Source organism: Kogia breviceps, chromosome 2 (assembly GCF_026419965.1).
Source record: "Kogia breviceps isolate mKogBre1 chromosome 2, mKogBre1 haplotype 1, whole genome shotgun sequence".
Taxonomy (NCBI): domain Eukaryota; kingdom Metazoa; phylum Chordata; class Mammalia; order Artiodactyla; family Physeteridae; genus Kogia; species Kogia breviceps.
The window spans coordinates 149,944,134-149,963,808 of record NC_081311.1 but is presented as its reverse complement, the minus strand read 5'-3'; positions in this window follow the sequence as shown (position 1 = coordinate 149,963,808).

Genomic DNA, 19,675 nt, shown 5'->3' with positions numbered 1-19,675 from the left:
ATTTAGCTAAGAAGAATTTAGCTAAATTTTCAACACTTATGAGTATTTAGGAAAAAATGAGTGTTGGTATTTTGCAACTACATCAGTTAATGTATATTCTTAACTCTGTGGATACTTTCAATAAGCTGATGACATAATTGTGTGAATAAACATATTCTTTTTAAACATTATTGCATTTCAAATAAAAAGTACACAGAATGTACTACATTTGAGTGACTATCACTTTTTCTCTATAGGATGAATAGGCTAATTTATAACTTGCTAAGAGTCAGGAAGGCCAAATGCTCTGTACAATATAGAGAAAAAAACCCATCATGAAATGGCTGAAGAGTACAAAGGGGTCATTGATTTATAAAGTGTACAATCTTTTGGTTCTCTGCTTTATATTATGGTCATTCCTCTATAACACTTTTATTCCTAGATCAATTAAGTCAGTAAAAGTGGTGGCATGTAAAGAAAGCCTAGGCTCACATTTGGGCCTAGGATCAGTTCTTAAGTAGTTCCAGGTTATGCATTTATGACTAGATAGAATTTCTGACCCCTCCCACTGACCCTGAAGAAGGACTGGAGACTGTGAGATACCATCCAATATCCATTCTCTCCTTCTGGGAACACATTTTTACTTGGGGTAGAAATGCAAACAACCTAAAGATGACATTTTTCTTCCTCCCTTGCAGTTAGGTGGCCAAATGACCAGGTTCTCATCCATGAGATAAAAGAGAGTTCTGGGTAGGTTGCTTAAAGGGAACTTATTTAACATGGACGTTGAACTATTTGTCCTTTCTTCCTGATGTTTGGACTGCAGATGTAATGAAAGGAGCTCTGGTTGCCATCTGGAATTACGAGGTAAACTTGAGGATGGAATGGGAGTGAAAAAAATGAAAGGATCATAGATTCCTGACAACAGTGCTGCTGTTATATGGCCTGGGCTGCTTAACTCCAGACATCTCTATGAGAAAGAAATCAACTCTTATCTTGTCAAAGTATTATTGTGGGTTCTCTATTACATGGATTCAATCCAAGGTGATAAGAGGATAAGTATTATTTCAATCTTGTGATTACTGGGAAGGGCTGGATGACCTTCAGTTTCTCATTATATACAGAATTACATATGACAGGACATAATAGTAATAATGACATTATTCCTATTTAATAAAATCTCTGTTGCAGTCACTGTTCAAAGTACTTTTTACAGTTCTTTTACACACACACACACACACACACACACATATATATATATATAGAGAGAGAGAGAGGGAGAGGGAGAGGGAGAGAGAGAGAGAGAGAGAGAGAGAGAGAGAGAGAGAGAGAGAGAGAGAGAGAGAGAGAAAGAGTGTGTGTGTGTAGTTACAAGATATCTTGTACCCCTGAAGAGTAGGTGTTATTATTATCTCTGCTTCATGAATAAGGAAACTGAAGAGGTTAGGGAGCCATTTTTATTTTTATTTTTTAAATTTTTATCTTTTTTTGTAGTACGCGGGCTTCTCACTGTTGTGGCCTCTCCCATTGTGGAGCACAGGCTCCGGACACGCAGGCTCAGCGGCCACGGCTCACGGGCCCAGCCGCTCCGCGGCATGTGGGATCTTCCCGGACAGGGGCACGAACCCGTGTCCCCTGCATCAGCAGGCAGACTCTGGGAGCCATTTTTAAATGGTAGAGCTAGGAACTGAGCCCTGGACCGAAGTCTATGGTCTTAATCATGAAGTTATACTGCCGCCTAGTGAAGTAGCTAGCCATCTCCTGAGCATGTTTCTCTTCTGAAAACAGTATATTTTCATCTTTTCTTTCTTCACTATTGATACCCCTTTGATATGAGGTGGAAACTCCACACCCTAGTGTATGTATGTAATGACTCCTAATCCTGTCTTAACAGGCTTAGTCACAGGGCCCTAGAGGGCTACCAGCTTAGCAAAATGGCTCCTGAGACTCAACACTGCCAGCCTTAGTTGTGGGGAAGGGGAGGGAGCAAAGGTCAAATGGGTAGTGCTTAGGGACATAAAGCATCCTATCACCGTGGAAAACCAACCAATAACTAAGCATTTGTCTCCTAAAATTCTATTCACAGTCAGCTTGAGTAAGGCGGTAAATAGTGTATCAGATACTAAAGCAACCCTGAAAGGCTGTACGAAGATCCTTGAAACACAAAAATCTCTTTTGAGCTATTATGTCTTCTAACTGTAAAGTATAAGAAGGCATGCTCTGATTCTTTTGTTTAAAATAAAAGAATTAATAATGCCATAGAAAACAATAGTTTCTCTTCTACTGTTGCTTTACTTTCTGTTATTGTTGCTGCTATTCATTTGGCATGGAACATCATCAAAAAAGACATAGAATAACAGACCACTAAAATTGGATCAGTCCTTTGTATCAGTCAGAATATTGTAGGCTAGATACAGAAAAAAAGGAAAAGAAGACAAAGTAGAAAAAGAAGAAAAAAAAGGAAAAGGTCTGCAAATCTCAGAAGCCCCAGGTAGCTGGTGATAAGAACTGCTGATGAAAATAATCAGGCACTACACGTAAGTCAACAATTTTTTAAAATCAACTAGCACCTAGTAACAGTCAAGTCTAAATCTCCTTTGGCCTCATATGCAGATAAAGTTAAACCAGAGAAAATGCTTATGTTCCATGAAGCTCTCAGATAGCGACTTAAAAATGCCTGCTGACAGCAGCCTGGTTTAACTCCAAGAGACTAACCATTTCTGGCAACTGGATTTCAAAAGCGAGAAGGACATGAGAAGAAAGTCTTCCAGAAGAGATTATGGCTGATATCCTTGCCCAGGAAAAGGAAGGCCACTGCCTCGTTGTTTGTGGGCATGTGGAGAGCACAGCATCAACAACATCCAGAGTATGTGGGGAATGCTTTACAAGGATTTGAGAAACAAAAATAGAGAAAAAAAGAATTCTAAAGCCTGACTAAAGCTTGAATGGCAAAAGTAGACATACACATGAGTTGTGAGCTGTTTCCTGCCACCTTCTACATATACTGTAATATAAATGGTACAAGAACAGTACTTTCCCTCATAATACTTTGATCAACAATGCTTTTTTTCTCTCTCAGTAATTCTTTGTATGATATCTTATCACAATGCGTAGTATCCAAATATTTCAAAATATCCAGGTGCCTGAAGGAAGCTTTCATTCCATAACCTAGTGTATATAAAATCATATAATTCCTTCCAGGATCAAATATAAACAAACATAATTGCTACTTTAATGGCTATATCCAATGCAATTATTACACTGCCATAATTTTTAAAATTATTTTTGTTCCCTTTATACTTTTAAATGTGGTGCATTTCAGAGACAGCTAAAAGTCATTTTTAGCTAGTTAGTTGTTCTGGGCAGATATAATGGCCCCGATGTTCAAGGTCTTGTAGCTGTTATGAGTATATCTGTTTTCAACATTAAGATCATTACTATCTGGCCGAGTTACTCATTCCTACTTTCAAGATGCCACAATACAGGCGTGCTTGTCTATTCCTCTTAAAGGCATAGGGGTAGAGCCAGGTTGGGATGATGGTATGAAGGTGGAGGGAGAAGACAGAGTTGAATTCTCTGTATCTCTGTAAACTTCTAAAAGGTTTTCAACCTCTGGGGCCAGTTACTAGGGATCAACACCATTATTAGAAACTACCACTGACAGCACAGAGTTTTACCTGTAGTCCTTTGTTTATACTTCATTTGTTCGAAGTATCATTTTCTTAGGATTGTTTTCTTATATCCTTTTAGAAATTCTGATTATTTCCAACCCAAGAGAAAACTTACTCGGGGAGTGGTGGTTAACAGTACCCTTTTGTGATTCCATGCTGCTTCAGTTAGAGTTTTTCACTAATGACAGCAACAACTGAATTTTATGGAAGGATGTGGAGGAGCTCATGGAATTTGAGAGGTAACTAGTCAACCAGGTTTGAAACAAGCAGGTCCTTGGTCCAGCTGCCACAAAAGGACATTTCTTCTGAGCCTGCAACACTGACCAAAATTCACAGTCCCAGGAGAGAGAGTTTTATTGACCAAATTCAGTTCGAGGCCTAATGGAATCAAGTGAAAGGGACAGAGGGGAAGGACTGCATACAATGGGGAAAAGACAATTCCCCGAAAGAAAGAATGATAAGAATAGAGAATGGATGCTCACTGGCCAAGAAGCAATAAATGTCCACCTCCCTATTTCTGCTTTTGTGGGATAGATGACAAGACTTGCTGACTGTCAACAGGAGTACACCACTGAAGAAAAAAAGATGTACTGGAAAACTGAAGCTGAAAAATGTGGGTATCCTCATGCTAAAAACAAATAAAAGAAAATAAACTATCAGTAAATAAAGACAAAACAAAACCAAAACCTGCCTCTGAGTTGGAGTTAGGCTGCTAAATGGCAGTATCATGAATATTCTTTTCACCATTCTTTTTACCATGAGATTCTGGAACAAAACTTGGCAAGGAATGCCAGGTGGTTCCAAAGGTATTATCAGTCTGCTTGTCCAGTAGGGCTACTGTCTTTTGCCATTTCATCCACTGTTACTTATTTACTTCTATCTCCAAGGCATGAGGATAGAGTTTGGAAGCTTCGGTAGACTTCAGTTAAGTGAAAGCTAGAAACAAGACTGCATTTGGAAGACCCCTTTAGCTGCAGAAAGTTGGTGCAGTTGGGGCATGGAGTAATTCCTAAGGGATTCTTGGTTTCAAACTGAGATGTGACCAGAGAAGGTAAAAGCACAAGTAAAGATCAAATAATTAGGGAAAACATATCATAGAATCATAAAATCTTATGGTCATCATAGACTCACACTGATTTGGAATGCCAAATACTTCGCTTATAAACTCACCTGATCTCACCCTATACTCAAGATAACCATCACCCAACACTCAAGACACTCTGCTACTGGTCAGCTGCAGAGAAAATTACCTGTTGGCTTTGTCTCTTCCAAACCCATCTACTATAACACTGTTCTCATTATCTTTCGAAAATTTCAAACTGGATCCCTAAGGCTCCTAACAGTCTTGTTCCCAAAGCATTTATTCCCCAACCCATACTCTCTCCTTCAAGCCACAGTGACCTTCTGATCATTTTCTCAAGCACATCGCCATCTTTCACTATTTCATGACTCTATATATGCAGTTTCCCTTTTCTCAAATACACTGACCTTCTACCACACTGAGGAACTTCTTTCTATCCTTCAAAACATTTCATCCCCTTTTTATCTTTGACACCTTCCTGAAATCCACCAAAATGAGTCATTCTTACCTTCTGTATTCCTGTAACACTTTGCATTTCTCTCTTTTGGAAGATAACTTTCTGGGTTTTAGTGTTTATACACCTAGGTCCCTCAGGCTTCATGACACTTGAGGGTAGACATACATCTTATTCTTTTTTTTTGATTTGTCCTAACTTAAGAACAGTTTGGCCCATTGAAGATGCTCAACAAATGATGACTGATTGGCTAAATGAATGCCAGCTGAATTTCATGGTCTCCTGCCATAATCCCTGAGAAAGTAGGGATCTTTTGACTCAATGTTATATTTTCCTTGCTACTAAAAGGTGTGTGTTTTGAGATTTGTGTGTATAGTGTATAGGCCCACCTTCACTTGAAATATTAAAATGAAATTTCTAGTTTTCCTTGTTTCACCTTGCTTTAGCCTAATTTGTATATTGGTCCTTATAAATGTAAATTAAATTCTTATGCTATTTAGAGAAGCTGAGATTAATCAAAACCCCTGTGCTTTAAAAAGAATATCCATATTTATTATTTGAATTATATATAATTCTGTTTATTTAACAACATTTTTCTGGATACAGTTTTGAATCTCATTGACTAGATGTCCATTTCCAACCCCGTCTCATCATATAGTATTCACAGGAGTGTTTTGTTTAAAAATGCACAAAGGTATCTTATTAAATAATGTCACAAACATGAAGTTCATTATTATGCAAATGCCATCCTTGGAACAGATTTGTTAATTGCAACTCATTTGCATAATTAATGAACTCCCAAATGAATTATGCCTTTGCAGATTTGTGCAGCATTGTTTTAAAATAAATTATAAAATACATGTCAAAGGAAGAGTGCTTTCTGGGTTCCCATAGCACTGTTTGAAAATTAATTACCAAATGCTTGTCAAATTAAAATGAGTTTATAGTTTTTACAATGTTATTTTAAAATTAATTACAAAATAAAATGTCACTGCATTAAAGTAAACAACTTATTATCTTCTCCAAAAAGAACCACAGAAAATAGCATTTTAACTTCAATTATATTGTTTGGTATAGTGATTCTAGTGTTTTATTCATCTCATCTTTACACTGTGACTTAAAGTTGGTAGTTGTTAGCATGTTAACGTTTTGGTAAATTGAGATTTAATTTTATTATGTAGCTTATTTTATATGGTTGATGATTAATGCATTGCATAAGAACCCAGTATGGGTTTATTCACGATAAATTGGATTTAAAGAACATTTAAGGCCACTTAAATCTGTTTTATAAACAGTATTCTTAAGGTTTATTTTATGGGAATTTTGACAGCTGTCAGTTATGATGATTAAAAGCATATAGCTTGGATGTTTTCCTACCTATTCAACAAATAGGGTGGTATCATTCTTTTCCTTGGTGCAGTAAAGGCTTTGGGCTTCCCACACTACTTTCTTCATTCTATGGGAATTCTCTGTTCTTGTACAGAGACCATAGCCACTCCCAGTCCTGGACTCTCCAGTCCACAGGCAACTCCCATCCATCAGGAAATTAGATGGGAAACACCAGTATATCTGAACAATGATTTGGCCAAAATGCCTTTTGAAACAATAGATTTGCTAAAGAGTTTTTAGGAATTAAGGTTGCCAAACAAATAGCTTTTCAAATCACTAAAATATAACTATAATAATCCTTGCCTAGAGGTATGAGAACATCTAACAAAAAAATACTCACTCACTTAAGTTTGTTTTAATAACAGGATCTCTTCTTTGCTCATCTTTCCTTCTCCCGATCCTCCAAACCAAACCTGTGGTTTATATTCCATTTTGTCAGTTCTTGACCATAGAATGTAAATCCATGGGCAAAGGCCTTTGCTTGACATGATTGCAACCATGCAAACTGATACCAACGAGACAATAATTCTTAAGTAAAAAGATAAAACATTTGGCTTCTGTTTTTTATTCTATATGTAGCTGCCCTTCTAAACCCCATGAGCTATTCTATGTTGCCCTTTCTATAAACCGATAATAAACATAGCAACCCTTTTTAAGAGACAATATTCCTTCTACTTCATACCTGGTGTGTGAATAAGAACTCAAGTGGCTCATGCAGATATATGAATTTGACTTCTTGCCATTTCCTCTTCAATTCTGGCACAGATATTATTCAAACACTTAAAAGATTTTTTTTCCAATCCAATCAAATGTAACTACTATTGTCTAAGCTATGATGCACATTTCTTTGTTTAAATACCTTGGGATACTTTAACTTGACATCCTTTTCTGAAATTCTTTACCACTATGCTCATAACTACAACACAATAAAACGTCCAATGGAGACTATCTCATGACTAAAATTTTTAGTGGGCTAATAACCACATGCTGAAATCATAAGTTAATTTGTATGGATGCAGTATTTTCATTACGATCATCCTTTACTGTAAGAGAGCTCCCACTGAATTAAAGCAGATGTGTTCTAAGTGCAAGAATTTGATCTACAGTTTTTTAATGAACTGTAGTCTGCGAAGCAGTTGCAGACATTCCAGTCTTTGGAAAAATTTTCATTTTGATGAGAACAAGAGGAAACAAGTACAATTTTTGTTGATTGAATGTCAGCCCTTTGGGAAGCTTTGTAAGGATTACAGTCCACTCGTGATATAAACTTCATGGCTGCTCTTTTTTTAGATTGGATTCATTTTGTAATACAAATTTCAGAAACATGGGTAAGATTGCTATCCTATGACTTATCAGAATCCAAATTTTCTTTATTAAAACTATGGCTTTTTAACTGAGGTTTGAGGTCAATTTATACAGAATGTCATGTATATTAGAGAGGAAAATGAAGGTTTTTATTTTTTTTAGTTCTCTTGGAGGCCCTTTCAGGTCCTTAAAAATGAGACTCTATTGTTTTTTGGGGAGGCTTTGCCAAACTGCTTGTTGTCCGGATCAAGGTCAGAACCATAAAACCCAAATATATGTACCCTTTATTTCTAAGAGTTTACCAAAGAGAAACTGGTTTAATGTTACTTTGTAAACCAAAGCCATTCCTGAGGCTGCAATGTCTAGAATGTTAGCTTCCTATGATTTCTGTTCTACTTATCTAAAATCTATTCCTATCTTATCCCTATTCTGATGATATTTCTAGGCATTAAGTATATGCTATTCCAAATTTGTAAGTTGAATATATACCCAAGCTACAAGTTGGAAAAACTTTCATTTCTCCCCAAACAAGTGACAGGTTATTTTTGTATTATCACTAGGCATAAATAGAACATTCTCTTCAGAACCAGTTCTGGAAAAGAAAATATCTTATTTCTAACAACAGGAAAATATTCTCTCACATTAGACTTTTATATAACATTGTATATATATACATAAGCATGGACATACCTTGTTTTATTGCACTTTACTTTATTGTGCTTCACTTTACTGCGCTTCACAGATAGTGTGTTTTTTACAAATTGAAGGTTTGAGGCAACCCTGCATCAAGCAAATCTATCAGCGCCATTTTTCCAACAGCATTGGCTCACTTCATGTCTCTGTGTCACATTTTGATAATTCTCACAATATTTCAAACATCTTCATTATTATTATATTTATTATGGTAATCTGTGATCAGTGATCTTTGATGTTACTCTTGTAATTTTAGCGGGGGTGTCATAAACCATGCCTACATAAGCCAGCTTCATCGATAAATGTTGTTTGCTTTCTGACTGCTCCACCGACCGACCGTTCCCCATCTCTCCCTGTCTCCTCAGGCCTCCCTATTCCCTGAGACACAGCAATAATGAAATTAGGCTAATTAAGAACCCCAGGGCTTCCCTGGTGGCGCAGTGGTTGAGAATCCGCCTGCCAATGCAGGGGACACGGGTTCGTGCCCCGGTCCGGGAAGATCCCACATGCCGCGGAGCAGCTGGGCCCATGAGCCATGGCCGTTGAGCCTGCGCGTCCGGAGCCTGTGCTCTGCAATGGGAGAGGCCACAACAGTGAGAGGCCCGTGTACTGAAAAAAAAATAAAAAAAAGAACCCCAAAACAGCCTCTAATCGTTCAAGTGAAAGGAAGAGTCAACTGATGCAGCAAATTTCAGTGCTGCCTTATCTTAAGAGATTACCACAGTCACCCCAACCTTCAGCAACCACATCCCTGATCAGCCCGCAGCCATCAGCATAAAGGCAAGACCCTCTGCCAGCAAAGAGATTACAACTCGCTGAAGGCTCAGGTGACAGTAAGCATGTTTTAGCAATACAATAGTTTTTAAAGGTATGTACATTATTATTTTGGTTCTAATGCTATTGCTCACTTAACAGACTATATAGTATAGTGTAAACATAACTTTTTTATGTACTAGGAAACCAAAAAAATTCATGTGACTCACTTTATCGTGGTATTTGTTTTATTGCGGTGGTCTGCAACTGAAGCCAGAATATCTTTGAGGTATGCCTATAACTAAAAACTTCTGTCTTTATGATGGAGGGAAATTTCTAAAAATTGCTCAATATTATATGGGTAAAATCACTGAATTCTGTTTTTAATTTTTCAATTAGGTGTTTAGGTTGTGTAGATACATAGCCAGAGTGAATAACAGGCATTCTATGGCTTTGACAGTAACACAGAATTTCATTTTGTTTATTTTCTTATTCATGTGAGTACCTATTGTCCTTTCTAAACCTTGTGACTCAATGATTCACAGACTTATTGCATATTCAGGCATATAATTTGAGGTCTTTCTTCCCTAGAGTTCAAGTTGAAATTCACTGTTGATCTGTGTCCACTGTGGCATGATAGAACACTATTTTGCAGTTATTTTTAATTAGACTTAAAATATTAATCCATTTGAGTTTCTGTATGGAAAGTACTTGGAGGATGTGGGAACTTAGTGAGGCATACAATAACAGAATTTTAATTAATTTTATAGAGAAGTCACTTTAACTTGAAGGGCAGAGAAGGTCTGTCTCTAACATTCCCCTTTGTGATCTAGAGGAGAGAATTCACAATGACTACAACTCACAGAGAAAACTGAAATCCCTTTATGGTTTGGCTCCTCTTCCTAACCCCAAATGGATAAAGGGCTTGTTTTCTCCTGGGTTTGAAAAGCAAGTCAACTTGTGACTCTTCTTTGGATCACAGACTTCTGCTAGTAGGGCTACCACTCTGTACAGAGTTTTGGTGAAGAGAATGTAAAGCAGTTAAAGAAATTATATCGGTAGTTGGTCCCCTGTCATTCAATTTCAGGTTTCCTTCTGAAGAGAGGTCTAGTAAAGAATTTGTCAAGGCTTCTCTGGTAAGATTATTAGATGGCTAATATTAAGGAAAAAGAGTGACTTTTACCTCAGTGGCATTTTTAGAAATTGATTATTTAGAATCCTATTTTGTCAGTATTGTTGCCTTCTTAAATCACCAAGGAGCATCGAGAACTACTAATTTGACTGTGTATAAACTATGGGACTTATGAATTTGGCAGTGAAGTTGATCCATATAATCTGAGTCTTAAAGGCTTTTTTAGCTTCTTCAATTTGGTTCTGTCAACTAAAATGGCAGGGAGTACAACAGCAGATGCCAGATCATTTCTCCCTTAGAGAAACAGATGACTTGCCCCAAATCTACACACTTGTACTTCAACCTTTCTTGATTGATGGTCTCAGAATTTCAAAATGGTTCATTGTCAAGTTATGACTATCTCAGAGACAACCTAGATGGTTCTCTAGTCCCTTGTACTTTATGAATCTGAATGCATTCCATTCAGTTCACCTGCAGTTCATCGACAGTGGAGCCCCTACTCGGGGCCAAGTACTGTGCCAAGCACTGAGGTACCCATATGAATAACACATAATTGCTGTCCTCAAGGAGCCAACAGTCTGTGAGGGAGACAGACAACTGAAATGGGCAATTATCGTTTGATACAGAAAGTTCATTAGTGGCCTTGTGTGGAAAGCCTGCTAGCACAGCCTGAAGAGAAGCGGATCAGAGAAGAGAACGCTTCCAAGTGTTCCAGAATCATTGGCACTTCCCCTGCTTAATCCTTAGAAGTCATCTGACCCATCTGATCCCATATGAAAGGGTAATAGCAGAAAGCTGATGTAAAATTGGTGATTGCCCTGTGCAATAGCCCAGCACCTTGCATCACAGGTAAATATGGAAACAGAATTATAGACTGTTATATTGTTCATTAAAGACAAACTCAGTCAAAATTCTCCACTAATCAAACTCTTAGGTGATCCTATGTGCTCTATACTTAGAGAGCCTCAAATAATTCTGAATGGCAGTTTTATGGAGATTTCTTATAGATTACATCACTGACTTTTTATTGTTTGATCATCACTTCTACTGCTCCCCTCATTAAATGCCAAAATTTTTTCTCCTTTCACAAAATCAAGTCAGTGCAGAGTTATATATACTATTAGATTTCAACTGAATGTCCATGAGCAGGAAAACATAAAAGCCATGTCATAAAGCAATGAAGAGCTAAAATCTTTCTCCTTTAGTTCTTAAGTGTAAATACTAAGTGCTTTACAAAATAACTCTGTTTGGTAATTATAATTATGCCCATTTTAGAGAGGAAGAATCTGGTCTCAGAAAGGTAAACCTTGACCAAAGTCATCAGCCAGTCATACAACAGTGCTCTAGTTCTTTATCTATGCTTTTAACTACTGTGCTATGTAGGTTATACAAAATAGCCAAACCAAACTTGTAAAACTACTATGCTGGTACATGCTTCCCAGAGTCCTTCTTAGCCTTATCATTTTTTAGGATTTAAATAACAGTAGAATGACATACTAAAGAAATTGAAATCCCTATAGTAACACAGTGTGACCTGACATATACCTCTGATAGAACTTCACCGAAGGTGCTAGCTATCAATTGTCACTCACTTCTATCCTCAGTGTGGAACAATAGCAATAAAATTGAAATCTCCAGCATTGGCACACTTTCCAGTGAATGGGCAACATGTCTCCGTACGCTTTTCTTTGTGAGCCCGGGCCAGGGCCCCAAAGGACAGCATGAGTGTTGATTCATTCATGTATTCAGCAAATACCAGGGATGGCCAAAAAGTTCATTTGGGTTCTTCCATAAGATGTTACAGAAAAACCCGAACGAACTTTTTGGCCAACCCAAAACTCATTCAGTAACTACTGGGCATGTGATTGCACCAATTAACAGATGGTCTGTTTTCATGAGCCTACAGTCTCGTAGAGAAGACAGATATGAATAACAAGTATATAAACAACAGTGTTTCAATGGCAAAGTACACACAACTGTGGTTGGTCTGAGCTTCTCTGGAAAAGTAACACAAAAGTAGAGATTTCAGGAATGAGTGGGAGTTAGGTAGTTGAAGATGGGAATGGTATAGGAAAAGGTAGAAACTCTGTTAAGAAAACTGTACATTTGAAGACTCCAAGGAGAGAAAAATGATGATGTAACTAGATGTAACTTAGTCTAGAATAAGTCTGGTATGGCTGGAACTAAGACATCCAACTAAGAAAGACTGGAGAGATAAAAAATAATAATACCTGATATTCATCTGGAAATATTATGCATTATTTTTAGCATATTACAATGTACAATCTCATGTAATATGCATAAAATCCCTAAGAGGGAGATATTATTATTATCCCAATTTTACAGATGCAATAACTTGGTCATGGTTACACAGTAGATAAGGGAGTAAGTGGTAGAACTTTGGACCTCAGGGTTTTGATTCCAGAGCTCACACCCTTAACCAGTAATCTCTGCCACCTTTGGACTATGATGAACCTTTTAGGGCATAAGAATTTTAGGCTTTATCTTATAGGCCAGGATTCTCAATGTATGTTCCCTATCCCAGACCCAGCAATCTGTGGTTCCACAAGCCACCCAGGTGATTCTAATGATCAGTAAAGTTTGAGAACCTCTGATATGGGCAGTGAGAACTCCTGCAACATTTTTAAGCAGAGAAGTGACTTAGATGATGTTCCCCGAGAGTTGATCATTCTTATCCACATAACCAAAGGGGAAATCATACGGTTGGGCCTAATACTACTCTCTTCAGAGGGAAGGAAGACTCGAGCTTTCTCATTTTCCCCTCTGCACCCGCAGAGTCACATGTCTACTCCCCCTTACTCACAGAGAATGAAGTTAAAAACAAATGCTACTAAAAGTGGCAAGACTAATGGAGCCTTCTATTAGGGAACCTTAACCTGACTGCTGAATTGAGAAAGATAAAAATATCCTTTGTGACCTTATTGCAAGAAAAATGTCACTCATCAGACAGATGTGACTTAGATAAATTTTAATCTATTAGAATTTCTTAGTTTTATGAGCAAAAGGAGTGCACATATAACAGTTACAGATATTTCTCATTCCCTTTGACCAAACACTTTTTCACAAGTAATAGCTGCAATAATAATAATAATTACATATTTTTCCAAAATACATTTCATAGTATTAGAGTTACATAAAATTTTCACTCCTCTAGAAAGGGGTCAAATCATAATATGAATAAAAAATCCAATTACCTGCTTTTAGAAAGTCAAATTTAATGTCAACTAGGATTACCATAGAATAGTAAACTTCAACTGGCAATCATTTTGTTCCTTTTCAACTAAATTACATCCATTTCATTACCTTGTAGTAGACTTCTTCCCCTACCAGTTTTTACATTTAATGCCCTTTAATCTGACTTTCAAGGATTATATTTAGATTACTATCATTTATTTACTGAAACTCAATCAATCTAGAAGCCAGAAACTGTGAAAAACTTTTCTAAATAACATCTATTTAAAAGTTGATTAGGGGAGGTGAGAAGATGGCGGAAGAGTAAGACGCGGGGATCACCTTCCTCCTCACAGATACATCAGAAGTACATCTACATGTGGAACTTCTCCTATAGAACACCCACCGAACGCTGGCAGAAGACCTCAGAGCTACCAAAAGGCAAGAAACTCCCCCATATACATGGGTAGGGCAAAAGAAAAAATAAACAGAGACAAAGAATAGGGACGGGACCTGCACCAGTGGGAGGGAGCCGTGAAGGAGGAAAGGTTTCCACACACTAGAAGCCCCTTCGCGGGCAGAGACTGCGGGTGGCGTATGGGGAAGCTCCAGAGCCGCGGAGGAGAGCGCAGCAACAGGTTGCGCAGGGCAAAGGGGAAAGGGTCCTCAGAGGATCGGTGGCGACCAGCACTCACCAGCCCGAGAGGCTTGTCTGCTCACCCGCCAGGGCGGGCGGGGCTGGGAGCTGAGCCTCGGACTTCAGTTGGATCCCAGGGAAAGGTCTGGAGTTGCAGAGTGAAAACAGCCTGAAGAGGTTAGTGCACCACGGCTAGCCGCTAGCCGGGAGGGAGTCCGGTTGAAGTCTGGAGCTGCCGAAGAGGCAAGAGACCTTTTCTTCCCTCTGCTTCCTGGTGCGCGAGGACAGGGGTTTAAGTGCGCCGCTTTAAGGAGCTCCAGAAACGGGCGCGGAGCTGCCGAAGAGACAGGAGACTTTTTCTTGCCTCTTTGCTTCCTGGGGCGCGAGGAGAGAGGATTAAGGGCACCGCGTAAAGGAGCAGCTCCAGAAACGGGCGCGAGCCGCAGCTGTCGGCGCGTACAACAGAGAGGCTCGGACAACAGAGACGGGTGTGGGACGCTAGGGTTGCTGCTGCTGCCACCAAGAGGCCTGTGTGCGAGCACAGGTCACTCTCCACACCGCCCCTCCCGGGAACCCGTGCAGCCCGTCACTGCCAGGGCCCAGGGCCTGGTGATCCAGGGACGGCTTCCCCGGGAGAACGCGTGGTGCAGAGTCACGCCGGCCTCTGCCGCCACAGGCTCGCCCCGCATCCGTGCCCCTCCCTTCCCCCGGCCTGTGCCAGAGCCCCCATATCAGGTGCTCCTTTAACCCTGTCCTGTCTGAACGAAGGGCAGACACCCTCGGACGACCTACATGCAGAGGTGGGGCCAAGTCCAAAGTTGAACCCCAGGAGCTGTGCGAACAAAGAGGAGAGGGGGAGGTCTCTCCCAGCAGCCTCAGGAGCAGCGGATTAAAGCTCCACAATCAACTTGAAGTGCCCTGCATCTGTGGAAAACCTGAATAGACAGCGAAATATCCCCCCCAAGTTGAGGAGGTGGACTTTGGGAGCAAGATATACTATTATTTTCCCCTTGTTTCTTTTTGTGAGTGTGTATGTGTGTGCTGCTGTGTGCGATTTTCTCTGTATAGCTTTGTTGTCACCATTTGTCCTAGGGTTAGACCGACCCATTTATTTTTTAATATAAATTTTTCTTAATAATTATTTTTTATTTTAATAACTATATTTTATCCTACTTTATTTTGTCTTCTTCCTTCCTTCCTCCCTTCTTTCATCCTTTCCTCCCTTCCTTTCTTCCTCCCTTCCTTCCTCTCCTCCATCCTGCCTTCCTCCCTTCCTTTCTTCCTCCCTCCCTTCTTTTCATCCTTCCTTCCTTCCCTCCCTCCCTCCTTCCTTCCTTTCTTCCTTTCTTTCCTTTCTATTTTTTCTCCCTTTTATTTTGAGCCATGTGGATTAAAGGCTCTTGGTGCTCCAGCCAGCTGTCAAGGCTGTGTCTCTGAGGTGGGAGAACCAACCTCAGGACACTGATCCACAAGAGACCTCCCAGCTACATGCAATATCAAATGGCGAAAATCTCCCAGAGATCTCCATCTCAACACCAAGACCCAGCTTCACTCAAGGACCAGCAAAGAACAGTGCTGGACACCCTATGACCAACAAATAGCAAGACAGGTCTACAGCCCCATCCATTAGCAGAGAGGTTGCCTAAAATCATAATAAGGCTGCCAACATCCCCAAACACACCACCAGACGTGGACCTGCCCACCAGAAAGACAAGATCCAGCCTCATCCACCAGAACAGAGGCACTAGTCCCCCCAACCAGGAAACCTACTCAACCCACTGAACCAACCTCAGCCACTGGGGACAGCCACCAAAAACAGCGGGAACTACGAACCTGCAGCCTGCAAAAAGGAGACCCCAAACACAGTAAGATAAGCAAAATGAGAAGACAGAAAAACACACAGCAGATGAAGGAGCAAGATTAAAAACACACCAGACCTAACAAATGAAGAGGTAATAGGCAGTCTACCTGAAAAAGAATTCAGAATAATGATAGTAAAGATGATTCAAAATCTTGGAAATAGAATAGACAAATTGCAAGAAACAGTTAACAAGGACCTAGAAGAAATAAAGAGGAAGCAGGCAACGATGAGCAATACAATAAATGAAATGAAAAATACTCTAGATGGGATCAATAGCAGAATAACTGAGGCAGAAGGACAGATAAGTGACCTGGAAGATAAAATATTGGAAATAACTACTACAGAGCAGAATAAAGAAAAAAGAATGAAAAGAACTGAGGACAGTCTCAGAGACCTCTGGGACAACATTAAACGCACCAACATTCGAATTATAGGGGTCCCAGAAGAAGAAGAGAAAAAGACAGGGACTGAGAAAATATTTGAAGAGATTATAGTTGAAAACTTCCCTAATATAGGAAAGGAAATAGTCAATCAAGTCCAGGAAGCACAGAGTCCCATACCAGATAAACCCAAGGATAAACACGCCAAGACACATAATAATCAAACTGTCAAAAATTAAATACAAAGAAAACATATTAAAAGCAGTAAGGGGAAAACAACAAATAACACACAAGGGAATCCCCATAAGGTTAACTAACATCTGATCTTTCAGCAGAAACTCTACAAGCCAGAAGGGAGTGGCAGGACATACTTACAGTGATGAAGGAAAAAAACCTACAACCAAGATTACTCTACCCAGCAAGGATCTCATTCAGATTTGATGGAGAAATTAAAACCTTTACAGACAAGCAAAAGCTGAGAGAGTTCAGCACCACCAAACCAGCTTTACAACAAATGCTAAAGGAACTTCTCTAGGCAAGAAACACAAGAGAAGGAAAAGACCTACAAGAACAACCCGAAACAATTAAGTAAATGGTAATGGGAACATACATATCAATAATTATCTTAAACGTAAATGGATTAAATGCTCCCACCAAAAGACACAGACTGGCTGAATGGATACAAAAACAGGACCCATATATATGCTGTCTACAAGAGACCCACTTCAGACCTAGGGACACATACAGACTGAAAGTGAGGGGATGGAAAAAGATTTTTCATGCAAATGGAAATCAGAAGAAAGCCGGTGTAGCAATTCTCATATCAGACAAAATAGACTTTAAAATAAAGACGATTACAAGAGACAAAGAAGGACACTACATAATGATCAAGGGATCTATCCATGAAGAAGATATAACAATTGTAAATATTTATGCACCCAACATAGGAGCACCTCAATACATAAGGCAAATACTAACAGCCATAAAAGGGGAAATAGATAGTAACACAATCATAGTAGGGGACTTTAACACCCCAGTTTCACCAATGGACACATCATCCAAAATGAAAATAAATAAGGAAACACAAGCTTTAAATGATACATTACACAAGATGGACTTAATTGATATTTATAGGACATTCCATCCAAAAACAACAGAATACACATTTTTCTCAAGTGTTCATGGAACATCCTCCAGGATAGATCATATATTGCATCACAAATGTAGCCTTGGCAAATTTAAGAAAATTGAAATCATATCAAGTATCTTTTCCGACCACAATGCTATGAGACTAGATATCAATTACAGGAAAAGATCTTTAAAAAATACAAACACATGGAGGCTAAACAATACACCACTTAATAATGAAGTGATCACTGAAGAAATCAAAGAGGAAATCAAAAACTTAGAAACAAATGACAATGGAGACACGATGACCCAAAACCTATGGGATACAGCTAAAGCAGTTCTAAGAGGGAAGCTTATAGCTACAGAAGCCTACTTTAAGAAACAAGAAACATCTCAAATAAACAACCTAACCTTACAGCTAAAGCAATCCGAGAAAGAAGAACAAAAAAACCCCCAAAGTTAGAAGGAAAGAAGGAAATCATAAAGATCAGATCAGAAATAAATGAAAAAGAAATGAAGGAAATGATAGCAAAGATCAATAAAAGTAAAAGCTGGTTCTTTGAGAAGATAAACAAAATTGATAAACCATTAGCCAGACTCATCAAGAAAAAAAGGGAGAAGACTCAAATCAGTAGAATTAGAAATGAAAAAGGAGATGTAACAACTGACATTGCAGAAATACAAAGGATCATGAGAGATTACTACAAGCAACTCTATGCCAATAAAATGGACAACCTGGAAGAAATGGACAAATTTTTAGAAATGCACAAGCTGCCGAGACTGAACCAGGAAGAAATAGAAACTATGAACAGACCAATCACAAGCACTGAAATTGAAACTGTGATTAAAAATCTTCCAACAAACAAAAACCCAGGGCCAGATGGCTTCACAGGCAAATTCTATCAAACATTTAGAGAAGAGCTAACACCTATGCTTCTCAAACTCTTCCAAAACATAGCAGAGGGAGGAACACTCCCAAACTCATTCTATGAGGCCACCATCACCCTGATCCCGAAACCAGACAAAGACGTCACAAAGAAAGAAAACTACAGGCCAATATCACTGATGAACATAGATGCAAAAATCCTCAACAAAATACTAGCAAACAGAATCCAACAGCACATTAAAAGGATCATACACCATGATCAAGTGGGGTTTATTCCAGGAATGCAAGGATTCTTCAATATACGCAAATCAATCAACATGATACATCATATCAACAAACTGAAGGAGAAAAACCATATGCTCATCTCAACAGATGCAGAGAAAGATTTTGACAAAATTCAACACCCATTTATGAAAAAAACCCTGCAGAAAGTAGGCATAGAGGGAACTTTCCTCAACATAATAAAGGCCATATATGACAAACCCACAGCCAACATTGTCCTCAATGGTGAAAAACTGAAAGCATTTCCACTAAGACCAGGAATAAGACAAGGTTGCCCACTCTCGCCACTCTTACTCAACCAAGTTTTGGAAGTTCTAGCCACAGCAGTCAGAGAAGAAAAAGACATAAAAGGAATCCAAATCAGAAAAGAAGAAGTAAAGCTGTCACTGTTTGCAGATGACATGATACTATACATAGAGAATCCTAAGGATGCTACCAGAAAACTACTAGAGCTAATCAATGAATTTCGTAAAGTAGCAGGATACAAAATTAATGCACAGAAATCTCTGGCATTCTTATACACTAATGATGAAAAACCTGAGAGTGAAATTAAGAAAACACTCCCATTTACCATTGCAACAAAAAAAAAAGAATAAAATATCTAGGAATAAACCTACCTAAGGAGACAAAAGACTTGTATGCAGAAAACTATGACACTGATGAAATTAATTAAAGATGATACAAATAGGTGGAGAAATATACCATGTTCTTGGATTGGAAGAATCAACATTGTGAAAATGATTATACTACCCAAAGCAATCTACAGATTCAGTGCAATCCCTATCAAATTACCACCGGTATTTTTTACAGAACTAGAACAAAAAATTTCACAATTTGTATGGAAACACAAAA